This window comes from Tympanuchus pallidicinctus, unplaced genomic scaffold (genome assembly GCF_026119805.1).
Source record: "Tympanuchus pallidicinctus isolate F22 unplaced genomic scaffold, pur_lepc_1.0 scaffold17, whole genome shotgun sequence".
Taxonomy (NCBI): Eukaryota; Metazoa; Chordata; class Aves; order Galliformes; family Phasianidae; genus Tympanuchus; species Tympanuchus pallidicinctus.
In genome coordinates, this window is record NW_026294690.1 from 1,839,328 (window position 1) to 1,859,496 (window position 20,169).

The window sequence follows — 20,169 nt, forward strand, 5'->3', positions numbered from 1 at the left end:
GCGTGCAAAAGATATATCATATTAATGCTGTTTGTTTCCCTCTTTTTGCCTTCTGGTTTTGTGATCTTGGAGCTAGAGGCAGAGGGCTTTGCTCTTTGGCTGTTATTTATGGCTACCAGTAAAGGTGCCAGCTGTTTGGTTTTTTTGCAGCAAGACAGAGATAGACATGGGGAAATGGGAAATACAGACCTCAGAGAGTGGAGTTAAAGCAATGGATATACTTCAGTCTTACAAAAGAGTTAGACTCTGCTCCCAGGTACCTCATGAGCTGCTCACTTCAGGAAGTGTCCTGAAGCAGAGCTGTCTCTGGGGCTGACAGCTTGACTGTGCCATCGAGAATGGGTATGACTGGTGGCATGTGTTCATGCTGGTGGCAGGGAGCAGGTGGACCCACCAGCCTAGAACAGAGCACAGTGGCTTGGGGCTGTGTGTCCTCAGAACAGAGGAGTAGCTGGGAGGCATTTTGGGGCAGTGTGAGCAAAGGGCAGTGATTTGCACTGGTCTGTGAGAGGGCCACGTTCAGATCAGAAAGAAACTCAGAAGTACTTTCTCTTTTGTTTTGTTTTGTTTGTTGGAAGCTGGGGTTTTTTGGTGAGTATGTGTGTCCCTCAGGAATCTATTTCTAGCTTATCTTTTTTTTTTTGAAGGGGAACCATGCTCAATGCTTACTTGTTGCTAACAAATCTGCACTTATCCCACTTCTCTACCCCAAAGCCTGAGGTGTGATTTCTTGGAATGTTATGCTTGTGTTTCACTGGGATTTCAGGAAAGAAGACTTACCAAGAAGCCAACCTCAGAAGAAGACCTCAAAAAAAATTCCAGTTTCACGAAACATTTCTCAGAAGGCAAGAAACAATCCCCTCCCTCCCTCACTGTGATTAAACAAGGCTGAGCGGATGGGCAAGATGCAGCTTGACAGAGAAGGGACTTCTGTGCATTGCTGTTAAGCTGGCAGAAGCCAGCAACTCCCGCCTATGCCTGTGGTGAACCAGGACTGGGAACATGCCCCAGCAGCAGCAAAGTAAGGCCTGAGCAAGAAGAAACAGGTATATGCCAGAGCCTTAATTCCATCTTCAGGGGGAACTTGGCACAGAAATCCAGTGTAAACAAGGAAATAGCATTCTTTTTGGACCTATAGGGAAAGTTTAACACCATCCACCATCAATTAGCAGGCGAGTGAACTTGAATAAAAGAATGCACAGCTCAAAATATTATGGCTGTAGCTTGCCCTGCATGATCTGCTAGTGCCAGGATGACTGCTGAGAGGTTGCTCAAGTTACTCTGGTAGCAGACTTTTAGGAGCACTAACACAAGGCACAGCCACAGCACAGATGATGCACTCCTCCCTCTTGTATAATTCCATCAACGACTACCTTGCCCATCATCAGATTTGATGAAGGTACGAAGGTCTTTCAAACAGCATTAAAAATTAAAAGAATGGTGCTAATTCTTGTGGCTGCTGATTACTGTAGGCATCTTGTAGTTCAGCTGTTAGGCCAAGCTGCAGGGACATCATAACGAAAGCATGAGACGTGTTGTGTACAGGCAGACAAGCCTGGTTCTGCTCCATGGTGATTCCCCCAGCCTGGTGGGTTTGCAGCAGTGGGACAAGAGTGTCCTGGGGATGGGACAACACGCCACAGTGAGTGACTTCCATTGATTGCCACCACTGCTGGCTGTCTCAGCAGAGAACTGAACACACCATGAAGAACGAACTCTGAAAGAGGCCTCCTTAGTTAAAGGTCAATGCACACAGGCAGCAGGGAAAGGGTGTAAGTATTTGTGGACAGCTGACAGCAGGCTGCAAGGCTGTTATTGCAGCATATTTCACTGTCATTCAAAATCTAGGCGTATATATAATGGTAAAAAAAAAGCTGAAAGAAAGCAACAGTGTGAAAGTCTGAAGTGGAAAGCTGCAAGAAAGCAAAAAGGCAGTTTCCAAGAGCTGTGTGCCTGGATATAGCTCTGGGCAGAAGACAGATTGTTCTGCAATATAAGCACTCGCTGTGTGCCCTGACAGCAAGATTTGTACAGGCTAATGCCAAGGGCCCATCTTCACCCAGTTTGCAGTGTTTGAGGGAAGGCTAAGAGAGAAACTCTAGGTATTGTGATCCTTCCCCTGCCAAAACCCTGGCATACCCACCCGAAGTCTGTCATCGGCTTTGTGGTAATTTTTAGTAATTGCAATGGTTCTACCTCGTGTCATAGAATCATAGAATGGCTTAATTTGAAAGGGACTTTGAAGACCATCTAGTTCCAACACCCCTGCGCTGGGCAGGGTTGCCAGCCACTAGTTCAGGCTGCCCAGAGCCCCATCCAGCCTGGCCCTGAATACCTCCAGGTATGGGGCACCCACAGTTTCTCTGGGCATCCTGTGCCAGGGCCTTACCATCCCCTGAGTAAAGCATTTCTTTCTAACATCTAACCTAAATTTCTCCTCTCTTAGTTTAAAGCCATTCTCCTCTGTCCTGTCACTAGTAGTCTGTGTGAAAAGTTGCTTTTCCTCCTGCTCATGAGCTTTCCCTTCATGTTCTGGAGGGCCGTAGTGAGGTCTCCCCAGAGCATTCTCTTCTCTAAGCTAAACAAGTCCAGCTCCCTTAACCTTTCTTCACAGGAGAGGTGCTCCAGCAATCTGAGCATCTTCGAGGCCTCCTCTGGATCCGCGGCAACAGCTCCACATCCTTCCTGTGCTGGGGGTCCCAGACCTGGACACAATGCTCCAAATGAGGCCTCACAAGGACAGAGCAGAGGGGGATGATCCCCTCCCTCTCCCACCTGCCCCCCCCCCTGTTGATGCAGCCCAGGATGCAGTTGTCTTGAACACTTCAATCACCTTACCACTATGTGTGTCTCTGCAGACCTCTGTCACGTTCCCCAGCTGTCACTTTTCTGAGTTGTGGCATTCTCTTACGTGGAGACAGAGGCTGAGCAATATGCAAAATCACCTCGTCTGCTTATTGCCTGGGCTTTCCAGGAGAGATTGATGAGACCCCCCCCCCGGGGATATGGCACAGATGCACTGTGGGCTTCTTCCACAATGGCAAAGTTTATCATCTTTTCCCCTAGTCTTTCTGTAGAACTATCAGGGATACTGCATGCCTTCATTCTGAGCCTTGAGCTGGCAGTTTTAAAGCCCTACATGCAGTGGCTACAGGCAGAATATAGATAAGTGTGAGAGCAGAAAGGAGTGCTCACACAGCAGAGAACTGCACGCGTGGGTAGACGTTTCTGTGAGTTCCTGTCCTATACTTTGCTGGTGTACTGCCTCAGCTCTCAGAGCATGTCCAGTGTCCCTGCAGTGCCCTGGTCTGCCTTGGAAGAAACCTGACTGCCGTGAGCAGGAAAAGACAAACAGAGCATGGCATTTTCAAATTCTTGTTCACGTTTGAGAGCTCTCTGAATTAGTGGCTGTTTTGGGTGAGTACTATGCTAGAAAGAAAGAGGAAGCATTGGTTTGAATTGTTGATTACTAGTGTTTCATAATGACCTTGCAATTGCCTGCAAGCAGAGTCAACCATGTATCAAACACCAGGATTAAGCAACAGCAGTGTAATCTGGCCTTGGGGTTATTCCATGTACATCCCCTGCTTACTACGTGCTTTTGAATTTCCCTAAAACAGTATTTTCATGAACTTAAGCAGTGAAAACAAAATCCCCCTTCAATGCTTTTTTGTTCCTTTCTGTAGATGTTACTGTCTCACCAAGATGAATTTGATCATGAAATGCCACGCTTCCATTTCTCATCTCTTCCTCTCCCTGGCTACAGACCTCTGTCCCCTTTGTCTGTGTTGTCATAGAAAGATCTTGTTGGTAGCTCAGGTAGGTGCTGTACAGCACAGGTATTTATATGTAGGTTCACAGTACCTGCAGATGGGACAGCTTCTTCTGCTTCACTGAGAGCAGGTGAACTTCTGCCTGTTAATCAGAGCTGCAATGGGAACTGGATCTCCAGTTCTTACTTTTACTTATGTACATTGCTCACACTTATCAAAGTGCAAGCCCTCTCCTGATCTTGGAAATTTCCACTGGCTCCTTTTACATATGGCTTCAGGGTTTGACTTCATGTCTTCAAACCTACCGTGCCGGGCAGGGTTATTCTACCCATTTTTATTCAGTAAAAGAGTTAAGTTGGTAACTCTGGACTGTACCCAGCAGAAAGCTGAGTCCCAGCTCTGCTGGTTCTGGCATGGTAAATAACACACTGTGATGGCACTAAAAATAACTGCAGTAGTGAGGCCGCACCTCGAGTACTGTGTCCAGTTTTGGGCCCCTCACTGCAAGAAAGATACTGAGGCCCTGGAACGTGTTCAAAGGAGGGCAACAAAACTGGTGAGGGGTCTGGAACACAGGGCTGATGAGGAGAGGCTGAAGGAGCTGGGAATGTTCAGCCTGGAGAAGAGGAGGCTCAGGGGAGACCTCATTGCTCTCTATAACTTCCTGAAGGGAGGCTGTAGTGAGCTGGGGGTCGGCCTCTGCTCTCATGTCATTAGTGATAGGACCAGGGGGAATGGCTTCAAGCTACGGCAGGGGAGATTCAGGCTGGACATGAAGAAGTATTACTGTTCAGAAAGGGTGGTCAGGCACTGGAATGGATGCCCAGGGAGGTGGTGGAATCACCGACCCTGGGGGTGTTCAAGGAAAGGCTGGATGTTGTGTTGAGGGACATGGTTTAGTAGGAGCTATTGGGAATAGGTGAACGGTTGGACTGGGTGATCTTTTAGGTCTTTTCCAACCTTGGTGATTCTATGATTCTATGATTCTATGAATTCAGTTGTCTAGACAATATCTGTAGATTAAAATGACTGAAAACGTAGAGTGAAGTAGAATTTGGGGGGGGGGAAGCAGAACTCTTGTGGGCTTTATGCCGGAGTTGTGTTTTGGAGATAATGTAGATGTTCTGAGATATTGAGCTTACTGCTCTGTTTTTCTTTGTCACAGGAAGAGGAGTGGTATAAAGGGAAGGCAGTGGGCAGAACAGCTTTTGCATTTGGGTATGAGCTGGGAGAAATAACATGCTGTAAGTGTTGCAGCTGACATAGCAGTGGCCCATTTGACCTGGATTACAGGGCAATAAATGCAGTCAGGTGATTCAAGGGTGTTGTGCATAAATTTGCTAGGTAGTTAGGCAAAAGCAGATCAGGAAATAATTATAGCTGATAAGGGGAACTTGTAAGGAAGCCAGCACCTTCTGTGACCATGAAACATTTTAATGATTAACTGTGATTGAAAAGCTGGAAGCTCATTCTCCCCTTTCATAGCAGTCACACCCAGCTGCTCTCCTGCATCATTAACTTCTGAGCTGCCTGGATGTCACTGCTGTGCATGAACCAGCTTTAATTCAGGGCAGCCTCTGGGATGTGAATGGCGAAGCTGGTTGGCTGTGAGAGGAGCATGGGTTTGGGCCTGGATTAATTTTGAGGGGAACTCAGCTCTTGTGGAAGCTGCCAGAGATCACCGTCCCTTGGGTAGGAGACAACAAAATGTGGCCCTGACCTAGATACTGTTTTTGAACATCTCCTCCTTTCTGTTTCATCATGCAGTAATGTAAACAGCAGATGTAAATAAAAGCAGCTCTTGCCAGTGCAACTCTGAAATGATGGTCTGTGGTTGTTCTGCTCCTGCAGCATTTGCAGCACAATGTGGCACTAATATTTTACTTATTTGCACTACAGGCTCCAGTTTTGTAGGCTCATGCAAGAGGAGGGAGCTACCACCAGGAAAACTTCCATTCCTAGAACTGGGAGCACAGGTCCAGACCCACGAGATTTCATTTTCTAAGCTCTTCTGGCTAATTGCAAGGTGCTGTAAGCGTGGGTTTGCACCTCGGGAAATGAAGAACCTCAGATCCTGTTCGGTGGATCTCATATTGCTCAGAAAAAATGACATGAGATTTATGTATTCTGTCACCACTTCCCAGGGTTGCAGCATCATGCAGCAAAGCACCACAGAGAAAAGTGCCACGTCCTATGCTTGCTGGCTGTGCCTTCTGTTGTCTGCTCAGCCTAACACAGGTGCAGAGCTATCCTTTGCACTCCTACCTTACAGCTGTTATTTTCTAATTGAATTTACTCAATTAGCACTTGCTAATTAATTTCTATTAATTACCTCTCATTTAGAGACCTGCTCGATTAGGCACGACTATAAATCTGTGCACGGCACACTTTCAGGAATGGCCGCCCATGTATACAATTAGCAGCAGTTTTCACCACTCAGTTTCCTCAGGCAGGACAAGGTGCTCATGAGCCCACTGTTGCTGGACTCTTGTAGCACATGGAGGTGTGTGCAGCCCAGGGGAGTGGGTTGGTAGTGTGGGCTTCTGGGAGCCACGTGCTGTCAGTGTGACTGTCCAACAGCCTGCTTGTAACTCCCATGTCAATCTGCATTGCTGTACCTGGTGGATAACCTTGGCCTAGATGCAGGCTTTATCATCATTTCTGAGAAAATTATGCTGTTAATACATCATCTGTAATCAATAGGCCATGGCCTTCATTCAGGAAGGCACTTAGGAACATGGCTAATATCCATTATGCAGTCTGGTACCTTGATGGTGGTTATTTTTTTTTAAGAGCCTGCTATTCCATTTAAAATTAGATTTGTGCTAAACTGAGGCACTTATGCCTACAAAGGACATCAGCCAAGGCCTGACCATGAGGTGCCGTGTGCTTACAACTTAAGGATGACTTTGAAGCTGGTAAACACAAGGGCTGCTCTGAAAGTGTTTTGTCCCATTCTATGATGTTGACCCACAACACGGTGGTATGGCAGTAGAGACTGAACCTTCCTGCTGGTATCCCGTTACATTTTGTCACCATGCGATGGATGGCAGCAGGTGAGTGGTCTGACATGGAAGTGCATATGAAGATGAAGGCTGGAATTGAATTTCCTCCTTGCAGAAAAAAATGGCACTTACTGACATTCATTGGCATTTGCTGAATGTTTATGAAGACCAAAACGTGCACGTGAGCACAGCGAGGTGCTGAGTGGTGTGTTTCAGCAGTGGTAACAGTGATGTGAAAGACAAGCCATGTTCTGGATGTCCATGCACTGCTCCATGTCACTATGAAATGAAGAGCAGCTTGATCTACTCATCCAAGCAATGTGGCAGATTGTGACCAGGGAACTGTAAGGAGAGAAATGTTGGCTTCAGTGTGTTGGCAATGTTGGAGTATTGCAAAGTTTGCACCAGATGGGTCCCACAAATGCTCACACCGGAACAGAAAGAACACTACATGCACATCTGTAAGGACCTGTTGAGCCAATGCAAGGCTGAAAGTGACAGTTTGCTTGATTGCATCTTTACCAGTGGCAAGATGCAGAATCACCAATATGGGCTGGAGTCAGAACAGCAGTCCATATGAATTCCTCCTCGAAGACAAAGTTAAAGATGCAGCTCTCAGTGAGTAAAGAGATGTGTGCTGTCTATGGGGATAGGAGAAGGGTGATCTTTCTGAATTTTCTGGAACCTGAACAAACCATCTGTCCTAACCACTACATTGCAGTGCAGACTAAGCTGAAGGTTTGAACACCCAGAGTAGAGAAGAAGACAACATTTCTTTTGCAACACAATAACACCGGGCCCCATAGTAGTTTGAAGACCATGGAGCACATTGCCAACCCTGCCATGCCCACTATATAGCCTGGATTTGGCAATTTCCAACTGCCATCTGTTTGGGCCAATGAAAGATAGACTGCGTGGGCATCATTTTCCTAGTAACAATGCCATCAAACCAGATGTGAAACAATGGATCACCTCCTCTGGTTTGCATGAGCGTGGTTTGCAGACTCTTGTCATTGCTGGTGAAAATGCACAGCTAATGGTGGTGACTTTGTTAAAAAATAGTGTTTTGTAGCTGAAAATTTGCTCTACTAAATGGCACTATTGTTCTCTTTGCATCTGTTGTCATTTCCATGGAAATAAACAGAAGGCATTACATTCAGATCAACCTACATAATATGGAAAACAAAATACTAATGCACAGTGCAAGCCAGCAGAGGGGAAGAGATCACAGTCAACCAGTGCACATCATGAACAAATCCTTACAAGGCCCTATTTGATTTTTTTTCTTGACAAACATTTTTGTTGTTAACTATCTTTAATTTTATTTCAGCACGATTCTTTCCATTTTAAGGATCCGCTAAGAATTGTTAGTAAGTAATTGTTCATTAGGATTGTACCTGAGTTTCGTTTATTTTTTAGCTCTGTTCAGCTTGGGTAGTTTTTAATCAGATTAATACTTATTTCACTAATTGTTGCATATTCTGTTCAGTTGCATATCTTAAAAACGATCGTTGGTGGGGTGGCCCAGGCCAAGCCTCACTGAGCTGAGCCTGACTTCCACATCAGACTGGTGGCCATGCTGCACTCCCCTTCGAAATGGCAGAGAGCTGATGTTAAGGAATGGACCTGAGGGCACGAGGTGGAAGAAGCTGTAAGAAGCTCCTGTACTGCTACAGCACTGCAGTACCAGGCAGCTTTTTAATTTAGTCAGGCATCCCACTTGGAGGATGAAAATGCTGAAGGAAAGGAACCTCCATGGGCTGTGGGAGATGAGGCCACTGGGATGCAGTTTGGACAGTACGAGAGGGAATAAATGTGAAAGGCTCAGAGGCTCTTGCTGCAGCTGGAGGTAGCTTGCACTGACCCTGATGAGAGCATTGTGGTGCTGTGTGCTGGGCAGCACTGTCACCATATTTCAGTTGCCGCCAGCTGCTGGGCAAACATAGCGTGGAAGTCAAAGCTAGAAAAGAATCACAGAGCCAGGAGGGTTTTCCAGCCCCCTAAATGGCTGCTCCTGCACAGAGAGGAGACACCATCCGAAGGAGGCAAGGAGGGACTAATTCTGTAGTAGAGGAATGGCTTTGTCTTTGATCCTTCCAGCCTTCAGAGCTCTCTCAGTGCTGGAATTTGTCTTAAAAATTGGGAAAAAGAGAATGTGCCTGCATTAATATATCCCCAAGCTTATTTAAGCACACCTAGAACTGACAATAGATCTGGTTTGCTTTTATTTGGTCGTGAAGCTAGGAAAGCCTGGCATAGATGGACATGAAGTCATATATTCTTCATAGTTTATGAATTATCCTGTGAACGTATGGAAAACATGTCTCATTATTTCAACTCCCAGTGGTGGAAACTGTGCAAATAAATGACTCTGAGTCAGAAGGTGAATCAGTGTTAAGTTAGCTCTGTGCCAGTTGCTTAAGAGCACAGACATGACAGGCAATTACTTGGCTAATTAGAGCAGAACTTTGAAATAATAGAGCCATACAATCATTAAGGTTGGGAAAGACCATTATGATCATCTAGTGCAACCACCGTCCTATCACCACCATGCCCACTAAACCATGTCCCTCACTGCCACATCTACATGGTTCTTGAAGACCTCCAGGGATGTGACTCCACCACCTCCCCGAGAAACCTGTTCCAATAACTCACCACCATTTCTGAGAAGAAACTCTTCCATATATCCAACCTGAACCTCCCTAGCACAACTTTAGGCCATTCTCTGTTGTCCTATTGCTAGTTACCTGGACAAGAGACTAACCTCCACCTTGCTACAACCTCCCTTCAGGGAATTATACAGAGTGATATCTATGAATTATAGAGAGGTCTCCCCTGAGCTTCCTCTTCTGCAGATTAAACAGTCCCAGTTCCCTCAGCCTCTCCTCATAGGACTTATGCTCCAATTCTTCACCAGCTTTGTTGCTCTTCTCAGAACTTGCTCCAGGGCCTCAATGTCCTTCTTATAGTGAGGGGTCCAAAAGTGAACACAGCACTTGAGGTGCAGCCTCACTCAGCTGCATACAGGAGGATGATCACCTCCCTGCTCGTGCTGGGTACACTATTTCTGATACAAGTCAGGATATCATTGACTTTCTTCTCTTCTTTGCCTCGAGCCTGTAGCATTGCCTGGGGTTGTTGTGAACAAAGTGTGGGACCTGACACTTGATTGAATCTCACCCCATTGGTCTCAGCCTAGAATCACAGAATCATAGAATCACCAAGGTTGGAAAAGACCTCTGAGATCAAGCAGTCCAACTGTCCACACATCACCAGTATTTCCCAATATTTCAGTATTATCACCAATATTTCCCACTAAGCCATAACCCTCAGCACAACTTTTAAACATTTCTTGAACACCTCCAGGCATGGTGACTCCATCACCTCCACCACCTGGACAGCCCGATACAGTGCCTGACCGCTCTCTCGGGGAAGTATTTCCTTATGCCCTGAATCTCCCCTGGCACAACCGGAGGCTGTTCCCTCTTGTCTTACTGCTAGATAATGGGAGAAGAGGCTGACTGCCCACCTCACCACAACCTCCCTTCAGGAAGTTGTAGAGAATGATGAGGTCTCCCCTGAGCCTCCTCTTCTCCAGACTGAACAATGCTAGTTCCCCCAGCTGCTCCTCATAAGACTTGTGCTCTAGACCCCTTACCAGCTTCGTTGCCCTTCTCTGGACATTTTCCAGGGCATGAATGTCTTTCTTGTAGTGAAGTGGCCCAAAACTGAACACAGTACTTGAGGTGCGACCTACTGATCCAGCCAGTCCAGATCCCTCTGGAGGGCCTTCCCAACATCAAGCAGATGTACACTTCCCCCAAACTGGTGTCTACTGCAAACTTACTGAGGATGCACTCAACCCCCTCATCCAGATCATCAATAAAGATGCAGGACAGGCACCAATACCAACCCCTGAGGAGCACCACTTGTGAGCAGTCACCAACTAGGTTTAGCTCTATTCACCGCCACTCTCTGAGTCAGCCCTCCAGACAGTTTTTCACCCAGTGAAGAGTTCACCTCTGCAAGCCACGGGCTGCCTGTTTCTCTAGGACAGTACTGTGGAAGGTAGTTAAAAGCTTCACTGACGTCTAGGTAGATCTCATCCACAGCCTTTCCCAGATCCACCAGGTGGATCACCTGGTCATAGAAGGTGATCAGCTTGGTCACCAGGACCTGCCTTTCATGAACTTTTGTTGGCTTGGCCTGAGCTCCTGCTTTCCTGCACACGCTGAGTGATTGCACTCAAAACAATTTGCTCCCTGACCTTCCCAGCACTGAGGTCAGACTGACAGGCCTGTAGTTCCCTGGATTCTCCTTCTGATCCCACTTGTAGGTGGGTGGCACACTGGCAAATCTCTGGTGGTCTGGGACCTCCCCTGTTGGCCATGACTGCTGCTAAATGATGGAAAGCAGCTTGCAATCGCTTCTGGCAGCTCCCTCAGTACCCTCAGGTGGATCCCACCTGGCGCCATGGATTTGTGACAGTCTGTGTGAAGTATCGTGTCAGTAACCGTTTCCTCCTGAACTGTGGGGGAATTCCTCCTGAAATGTAAGGCTTTCAAATGAGTTTACCAGAATTAGGTGCCTCGTGTCCTTCTGCTGTCGATGGGAGGTGGGTGCATCTTTCCTTTAAATGCTCAGCTTAACAGAATGTCTAAGGAGTTTTATTCAGAAGCTGAGGGAGCAGCATTTCCAGTGGGTGCCTGGGCAGCATGCTCCTTGCAGAGGGACAGAACGCCTCTAGACCATATGTGTCCAGTATGTTACTTTTATGTTTTTGCTGCCCTCGTCTTTAGATGTTTGAATAACAACAACAACAAATAAATAAATAAATGCATTAAAATTGTTACTTATGTATATTAACTATTTATTTTATATGTGGCCCACGCCATTCCTGCATTAACTATTTTTTTACATGTGGCCCAAGCAATTCCTATCCACTCAGGGTGGCCCAGCCAAGCCAAATGGTTGGGCACCTATGACTTTGGCCTGAACCAGGTCCTGCTGATGTTCTCTTGGATGTTGGAAGAGGTGGCATCTGATCCAGAGTCTTTGCCAACACCATTTTGAGAGGACATGTAAATGCAATAGAAATGGCACGGCTTCCCCTTGAAATGCTTAGCAGGCAATTAGTCCTATGCAAGAGTTCAGAATTAAGAATTTAGAATTAGGATGGCTTCCTTTTGCTCCACTGATATGCAAACTAACTTGCTTATCCCTTGGTAAAGTTGCCTGGCATTACTGAAAGATAAGCAGCACATTCAAAGTGCTCAACCCAGGCACTTCTTTGCAGAACATGCAGCTGAGTCCTTGATTGCAGCAGCCACTACCCATCTTTGCAGCTGACTGATTTCCCCCTTTATATCTTTCCTAGCGAGAGAGCACGGACTAGTGCTGTGGATGTGAACTGGGCAAGAGTTAAACGCTGCCATGGAGCTGTTGTCTCACCTTTGAAAATGCAGTGGGAGATACGTACCTCTGCTCTTGTGAAGAATCCTGTTTTCTTGCTGGCAGCACAGCCTGCTCCAATTAGGAAAACAAGATCTGAAACAAGGCCTGGAGTTGGTCTGTCCCCTGCTGTGGCAGTGGCACTGTTGCTGCTTTTGTGGTAAGTAGGGCAACTTCTTTGCCAGACACTTCTCTGAATACAGCAAATGCAAAGTCATTGATTTTCTTTAGGCTCAGTATGTTTCCCCTCTGTGGGACTGTGGAGCTGGAAGGACTCTCCTGCCTGCAGAGGATTTGCTTCCATTTGGGCTCCAGCCAGGCAAGACAGGAATCCTAATTGCTTACTGCTTTATGGATCACCTAGAGCAGCAAAACTTGGTGCTTTTTCGTCCAGTGTAGGAATGGTCTAGGGGTATTTTTTGCCTTTTTTTTTTCTTTTCCTATGGATTTATATAGGACAGATGAAGGGAGAGTGGTAGCATCCTCATTAGATGTGTGTGAAGGCTGTTGCCACAGTTATGTCTTGAAGGAGGTTGCATGAGGTAGCATGGTAAACGAGCACCAGGGGTGGTAGCGTTATGTGGGATACTGTGATCTCAGCTACTAAAGTGCTTTCATGTGGTGGGTGAGGAATTGAAGTGAAGGGGCTGAAGTGACAAAAGACTACAAGGGAAGTGAGCAGCAGGCTTGGGAACTCAGTCACGTTCCCAAATAGCAAGGCTCTGTGGTGATGCATGGTCTTGCCTTGCTGCTTCAGCTTTCAGGAACTCTGGGCCAGTAGTAATATCCGTGCACGTAGCAGCCTTTGTCAAGAAGAGATGCAGTGAGGATTTGCACCATGGGAGAATTAACTCCAAAGGGTTAACCCAGAGGGTGCCAGGAGTTTGTTAGACGAACCTGGTCTGGCCCAAGGTGCAGGAGTTGCTCATTTAAGGTCTTACCTCACTCCAGGTGCATACAGAAGCTCATCCAGCTCATCTTCAGAAAGAGATGTGCAGCTGCTAGCAGGCAATAAAAACTAGGTAGTCCTAGTCTCTCTGGCTCTGTTGGTTCGCTTTGAGAGACTTGTGCTCACATTTGCCATCATATTTTTGTCCCGGCTTGGGAAAGCAGTAGCTAGAGTGGAATGAGAGGCTTATTTGAAATCCCTAGGTACTACTCATAATTAAGGAACAAAAGAGAAGTTTGCTATTAATCAACATTTATTGCCCTATTTTTGACCCTCCAAATGCTGTTGTGGTGCACAAGGTCTCCAAAAAGGCCTGTTATCCTCTCTGGGGTGAGATTAATCTTCATTACTACTTCTCTATTAGCCTGACACTCTTTGTTAATTTCTCATTAATGATCTGGCAGATCGGGGCTGCCAGTTAAGGGAGTAACAGAGAATATTATTGGGAAAATAGAGCACTTCCAAATGGTATAGTAGCAGCTCAGGGCCCTGCTGCCCAGGCATCGTGGCATAGCCTTGGCCACTGTCAATGGGCTGGTAGTGGTACTTGCTGGTTGTTGATGTGAAGCAAATGGTGATAAACCATATTGGTTTTTTTTCCTTTGTTCATCTGGTCTGGCTTCTCACTTGGCTTATCCATGTGTTGCTTTGAGCCACTGGAGTTTTTGGGTCCTGCTTTGATAAGATTCCATCAGCTCCCATTAGCTCTGTGAAATGGTATGAGAAGAGCTGGGCTCATCAGGAGTGCTGATACAGTATTTGTTGCCAGTTTCAGACATGGCTTGTAGGAAACTTTTCTACTGGCAGGGTAACCCTCACAGCATCTGCAGGGGGATAAAAATAAGTCATTTCCAATGACTTACCAGTCAACAAATGAGTCAGTGTCAGAGTCAAGCAGCTAGGTCTCCTGGCACCCAGGGCTGATGTACTCTGCATTGGGCTCCAGAGAGAAGTGCTGTGGCAGACATAGATGTACAGCCTGCTCATCTCTAGCTACTTCAGTTTCTCATGGATAGCCACGGAGAAGCAATTTGTTTCTTCACGAGGGCTGCAAATGCAATGTGTACCAAGGTTACATTACTCTGCTGCAACATAATGTTGATTTTCATTGACAAGTCCTGGATCAAGGAATTGTCGTTTTTTCAAGACACTTTGTAGTGGCTGAAAGAACCTGTTAAATGCAGTCTGTGAAGGATCAAAAAAAAAAAATAATAATAATAATAGTTCTTTTTAAAAAAGGAGAAACAAAAGCATATCTACAATATGTATTTTTCAAGTTTTATTATTATTATTATTGGTGACAGAGGTTGGATTTGTAAATGGATTGATTGCAAGTATCAGTGGCTGGCGAGACGAGGAAGCGCAGGGTAGTTCTGACTCACTCAGTGGCCTTGGGCTCCGTTGACCACATCCCAAAGACCAGAAAAGAGCAATCCCTGCTTTCTGCCAGGTCGGGGCACAGCCCTGCAAAGGCAGCGGAGCAGCGTGGTCAAAGATGGGAGTGAGGTGTATTGCCTTTGAGGAACCCTGGGTTCAACAAAACACTCTTTGCAGCTATTTCCTCCTCTCTGGAGTGCCCCACGGCTTTGCAGTTGCTCTGCAAGGTACTTGGGGCGTTCAGAGTGTGTATGCACAATCTTCAAATCTGTTGCTGGGATCTAAAGTTTTGCCTTTTGGACACATCAGCACCCTGGTATGTTTCTAATCTTCAAGTGGATTAGGGCAGTTTTGATGTTCAGGTTGGAGAGGTAAATACTCACCGCTACGTATTTCAATTCTACTTTGTACAAACGTCTAAAAAATGCAATATATTGTTTCAGCAAACATTCCTGCCTTGGAACGTGTTTGCTAGATAGCTGGCAAAAAGCTAGAGCTGATGGGATGTGAACTTGCACCAAGGTAATCTTGTTTATGCTTTTTGAAGACATGACTGCAAATAATTTTTCGTTCTCTTTCTCTGCCCCAGTATAAGCAGTGCACAAACTAGGAAAGGAGATTTCTGCCAGACTCAGGCTACTTTGTCTCTGTTAGCTGAAGGACTGTTACCATTCAGGCCGGGGATGGGAAGAGGGCTTTTTGCTGGCAGAAAATGGAGCTGTTCCAGTAGTAGCACGCTGTCCAGGCTTCTGCTGGGAGCTCGAAATACTGCTGCAGTACTCAGTGGGAATTTGGGGAGAATATTTGGTCAGCCAACATGATGGTGTATTGTCTCAGCTCTTCCCATACTGGGCAGGTGGTTTACAGAGCTCCAGCTGTGCTGTAATAATGGAGGATGCAGGCTGGTAAGAGAGGCAGTGGAAAGGCAAAGCAGGCGAGCCACAGTTTCCGAGAAGTCTCACAGCCATCTTTCCATTTACAAAGAGGTTTTGGATGGAAATACCATCTTTTTTTTTTTTTTCCTAAAAAAAAGTAGGAAAAAAAGGTGGCAGCCCTACTTTTCCTATTCAATCCTACTGAAGTGGAAAAATTCTGATCATACCTACCTATTAACAGCAATTACTGTAGCATCCAGAGCTTGTGATCATCAATCACAGACAATTTTGGTCACTGTGGTTGTTTTCCCCTTACGAGTGAGTCCTAATATAAAAAAAAAATAATAATAAATTAAAATGCCCCCTATTGAGGCGAAAGATGTGGCTGAAAGGGGTAGGAATAGCTGTGGTCTTTGCCCAATGCTGGCACATTGGAGTTAGGACTTGTGTGTTGAGATGCCGGACCTGTTTATACACCTGTTGAGGTATATGGAGAACTGCTGCAGCTGCTGAAGATCAGGCAATGGTATGTCAGAAACGTCTAGACAAGATGGAAGACTTGCTACAAGGATTGGGGAGAAGAAGAAGAAAAAAAAAGCAGCAAAGAACAAGTAGATTGCGTGGTTATATGCTGCCTGAGGAAGACAGATTGAGATCGTATTAATTCTCTGGGTAAACTCTACATGTAACAATTATATGTTCAGTTAGATGCACTATGCTATGCAATATTTTTTTTTAATTATAAAAAAAATAAATGGAACGAGTGCTCAAAGAAATGTGGAGGAGGTTAGTGAAGTGCTGAGCTGAACCCTTTATCTTTTATATATCTCTGTATGTACTGCATAGTAGAGGAGAAAGAGCAGAGAAAAGGATGCGCTTGACATGTGTCAGAGATATCAACAGCTCCAGTGACAATTTTAAGGAAATTAAATGGAGATCAAAGCAGAGCATTTTTGAGCAGAAGTCTCAAAAGCATTTAAAAACATAGAACATCAGAAAAGCTCAGCATGTGTCAGCCCCTTTCGTGTCCAGCACGTTAGGACCAGAAAGCCAAGGACTCGATGGGTTCACTACACCAGAGGGCAGGAAAACCTCTATGGCAAAACAGCTCCTTCTAAGAGGCCAGAGCTCTGCAATCCCAGCGTAGCCGAGGGATAAAGGGAGAGAACTGGGACGCCTGGGTACTGATCTGTCAGCATATTGCAGGTAAAACCTTCTTTAATTCTTCAGCTTAGCTGGCCAGAAGAATTCACATCATTTCATGGAATTTGCCACCGCAGTGCATCACTCCTTTTGGATACTGCTCCAGTGGCCCCAGCCCCTAGGTGTGTTCTTCATCCTCACCTCAAGGAGGCTTGGAGGAGGTGGGACCTCGCTACTCCTACCAGCTGTCAGGCTCTCAGTGAATTCTGTGCCATCTGGAAAGCAGGGCACCACGAGTTATGAGTTATGAAGTGGCTGAAACCAACCACCACTTGACTTCCTCAGTTTGGTTTCTCATGGTCTTGCAAGTCCATGCACCACATGGTGTTTTCAATGCTCTTCCACTGAAACAAACATCACTTGGCTGTCATCACTTTGCTGGAACAGCACGTGGCCGCTCTTCCATTTCTCACCCTTACTCCCATTTCAATCTCTGTCCATCTCGTGGGTATTTTCATCCTCCTTGGTCGTGCATAACACATTAGAAACAGCAGCTGGCATGCCATGACACCACTTCTGTCACAATCCATTGCCTCTGTGGTACAGAAGATCAGGCAGCACACATAGCCTGGCACAGAGAGGAGCCACAGATTGATGCACCAGTGTGTCTATGCAGCAGAACAGTGTGTTGTGTAAGGAAGTGAGAGGAAAAAAAAGACACTGACATGTTTTCATTTCCTCAGGAACCCATCCTCCAAAAAAACCACAAGAGGAATGAGTCATCCACAGAGGATATTGGCCTCTCTCACTTGCAGCTGCTAAGCTTTAATTCTATAATTTTAGTTTACCAGACAAAGAAAGAAAGAAAGAAAGAATGACTGGATAGGATGCATGCCATTGTAGCTGTGTAGAATTCTCCCTTTTCCAGCATGAATGTTGGATATCAGGTGTTTGAGCTATGAGTTACTCAAGCGCAGGTGAAGTTGGTGCATGCACATCCCTGGGCTTCAGGCACAGCTCCGTGAGATCCTGTAAGAACACATCGCTGGTGAAAACAGCAGAAATAAATGTTAGAATTCTCTCTGTGTGGGTACTTAAAAATGAATCGCTGTCTTTCAGATGAATTCCTGTATGCGAGACCCAGGCAGTGCAGAGCTGGGAGCAGCAGTTGGTTCACTGGAGGGACCGTGCTGCCATTCTGAAAGACCTTGACAGGTGGAGAAATGAGCCTACAGGAACATCCTGCAGCTCAACAGAAAGAAATGCCAAATCCTGATCCTGGGGAGAAACAAACCCAGGCACTACTACAGGATGGGGAACGCCCAACGGGAAGACAGCTGGAAGAGGAAAGACCTTGGGATTTTGGTGGACACCTAGTTGAACAGGAGCCAGCAGTGTGCCTTTGTGGCACATCTTCAGCATTAGAGGAAGTGTTGCCAGCAGGTGGGAGGAGATGATCCTCTTTCCACAGCAGCTCTGGTGAGAAGCAGCTGGGCTTCCAGTACAGGAGGGACGTGGACACACTGAAATGTACCAAATGAAGGATCAAGAGGAGCATAAAGAGATTGGGTCATTTAACTTAAGAGAAGAGGCTGAGAGAGCTGGAGTTATTCAGTATGGAGTAGGGAAGGCTGGGGTTGGAGGAGGATTTATCAATGGGCGCAAAATAAAACACAGGAAATTCCGTTTCGAAATAGAAAATCCTTTACTGTTGAGTGGACAAACACTGGAATAGGTTGTTCAGAGAAACTGTGGAGTCTCTACTCTCGGAAATGCTAAAAACCCTAACAGATATGATTCTGAGTAATTCTGCTCTGAGCAGTTTGGACTAGACAATCTGCAGAGCACCCTTCTGACCTCAGTTGCTCTGTGATTTTTATCCCCAGTTCTTAACACCAAATAGATTACTCAGCTGCCAATGACCTGGTAAAGAACTAAACTGATTCTCTTTAGAGTGAAGGTCTACTGGGCTGGCGTGGATTAGGCGAGCCAGACAGGGCTGTCAAGTGGATAAACTGTCTTCTTCCTTTTCTTCTGAGTTCCTCCCTTTGGCAAACGTGATGTAGTGCAAAGTCAGGACCAGAGTTTATGATCTTTAGGTCTAGGAACTGCTTTTGTTATATAAATAACAAATTGAAAAGTGAGGCTGTAGCAAGATCTTCTCAATATATCAGGTCAAAACCTCTTCAATTATCAAGCCATCTCCTGTTCTCCGGCTTTGGCTGGAGTGAGCGCAGAAGACAGCTTTTTAGGGTTCATGCCACAAGGTGTAGGGAACTGGCTGCAGATATCAACTTAAGCTATTTTATGGAAGAAGAAAGCGGTCTGGGATGAAAAGCAAGGCTAGTATTATGAATATGTGCCACAGCTTGTACTGTTGATCTAATAGAAATTGTGTTTGTTTCTCCAAAGAACTTAGAAGATGGGATTTCAAGGTATTACTCTATTAGTGATAGAGGATGGAACTGAAATCCTCTCACTTTTTTCATGACACCGTGGGAAATAATTTCAAGTTATGATCAGGGTTCTGAGGAAGAAGGCAAGAAGGTCTCGAAGGTCAGGCTGTGATCATTAGAAGTCTAGGAGGTCTCCCAGGGGTACTGGCAAGCTAAGGGCTCTGCAAAACTAAGATCTCAACTAAGTTTGGGCTGCTTGGGGATAAACTAATACCTTAGAAGATGGAGTGGAATGGAGTCCATCCAGCCTTGAAAGAATGAGGCATTGCAAAGCCTTGGAAGGCTTTGCACTAAACTAGCCTTGAATGACGTGGAGGTTGGTGGCCCTGCATGTGGCAGGGGGTTGGAGATGCATGATCCTTGAGGTCCCTTCCAACCCTGGCCAGTCTGTGATTCTGTGAACCAAAAGTAATAAAAAGTTCCTCAATCATCTGTTGTTCTTGGCTTTTCTGTTACGGTGTTTTCTTTAAGACTGCCTCTATTTCTTTTTGCTCTGTACTGAAATACTCAAGCCAGTGGCACGGAGTACTAGCGACAGGGTGGGTTTGGCAATTAAGCATCTAAAAAGCTTCAATAAAGATCTGTGAAAACATGAGGATTCTCAGTAAAATATCTTTCATTCTGGAGAAGTCAAGGAAGTCATGTAGCCGTCAGGTAGCAGAAAGAAGTTCTGCAACTGTTTGTTTTATCTTCACTTGACAAACAGGTATATGCTTCTGGTTTCCTCTTCCCTCCTCATGGAAAAGAAGCTATGGCTCTCAAAACGCAGTTTAAATGTGGAATGCAATGTCCCCTTACCCCCAGCTCACTTCTAATTGAGATAAAATACAAACTACTCACTCTAATGTTGAAGAGCCAAGAAATGCCTTGTGGTTAAGGCAAGTTTGGCCATTAGTCACTTTTTGAGTCCCAGTTCTGCCAGCAATGTGTGTGACATCAGCAAGTAAGCTTCTCTGGTATGGGAAAGTACTTCACTATGAATTTCCTTGGATTATACTCTTGTTCCATTAAAGCTAATCCTGTCCTTCAAGCAGGACATTGATTCAGATTCTGCTTTCTCTCTTACTGACCATATGCTACAAGTGAGAACAGCAGCCTCCCAGATCATCTGGCTTTTCTTTGTAGGTAGACTTTCAGTTT

At 45.7% G+C, this 20,169-nt stretch overlaps 1 long non-coding RNA gene across 1 annotated transcript in view; it reads left to right on the top strand.

The window, feature by feature from the left end:
* The window catches only part of LOC128078784 (uncharacterized), an 84,956-nt gene that overhangs the window by 31,712 nt on the left and 33,075 nt on the right, over window positions 1-20,169 (top strand). Inside the window, exon 3 of the long non-coding RNA XR_008205796.1 lies at window positions 12,156-12,389. This is a non-coding gene — a long non-coding RNA (uncharacterized LOC128078784). The remainder of the gene's footprint in view (window positions 1-12,155; window positions 12,390-20,169) is intronic.